Here is a 564-nt window from a genome sequence, read left to right on the forward strand (position 1 = left end):
CGTCCGCTGTCCGAGAGTTAAATATTTTCTATAATAACTTTTATAAATAAATAAATGTAAAAAACCGTTGAAAAATGTCTTTCATAAAATAAAAAATAACAAATAAATAAGTATTATAAATATATTAAAAATATAAAGTTAATGTATTAAAAATATAAAAAAACATTCACATTATATCCCTTTTCAGAAGAATTATTGCAGAAGGGAACTGAGCACCAAACCATTTTTTTCCAGAAAAAAGAATAATTGCAAAAAAACACGTTCAAGCAGCTATACAAGACCACACAAGGCTCAAATCGATTTGAGCATGTTTGAGCATTGTGATCACAATGATAAAACAATGCCAAAATGTCGTTCGTTAGAAACTATGAAGTTTACAGAGCTACAACTTACGGCGTCACTAGAATGAGATAGCATAATTTTTCTCTCTCGCACAATTTCGACGAATAGTGGCGGACTTCAGGTGTCCAGACTCTGATTAGAGGGTCTCTAGCCTAATGAACACACTCGCTCCATCCATGGTCGGCAACTGTCAACTCTGTCAAAGGTCAAGCTGAGTGGCGG

The sequence above is a fragment of the Mycetomoellerius zeteki genome, unplaced genomic scaffold (assembly GCF_001594055.1).
Source record: "Mycetomoellerius zeteki isolate Tzet28-1 unplaced genomic scaffold, Tzet1.0 scaffold25, whole genome shotgun sequence".
In the NCBI taxonomy this organism is placed as follows: domain Eukaryota; kingdom Metazoa; phylum Arthropoda; class Insecta; order Hymenoptera; family Formicidae; genus Mycetomoellerius; species Mycetomoellerius zeteki.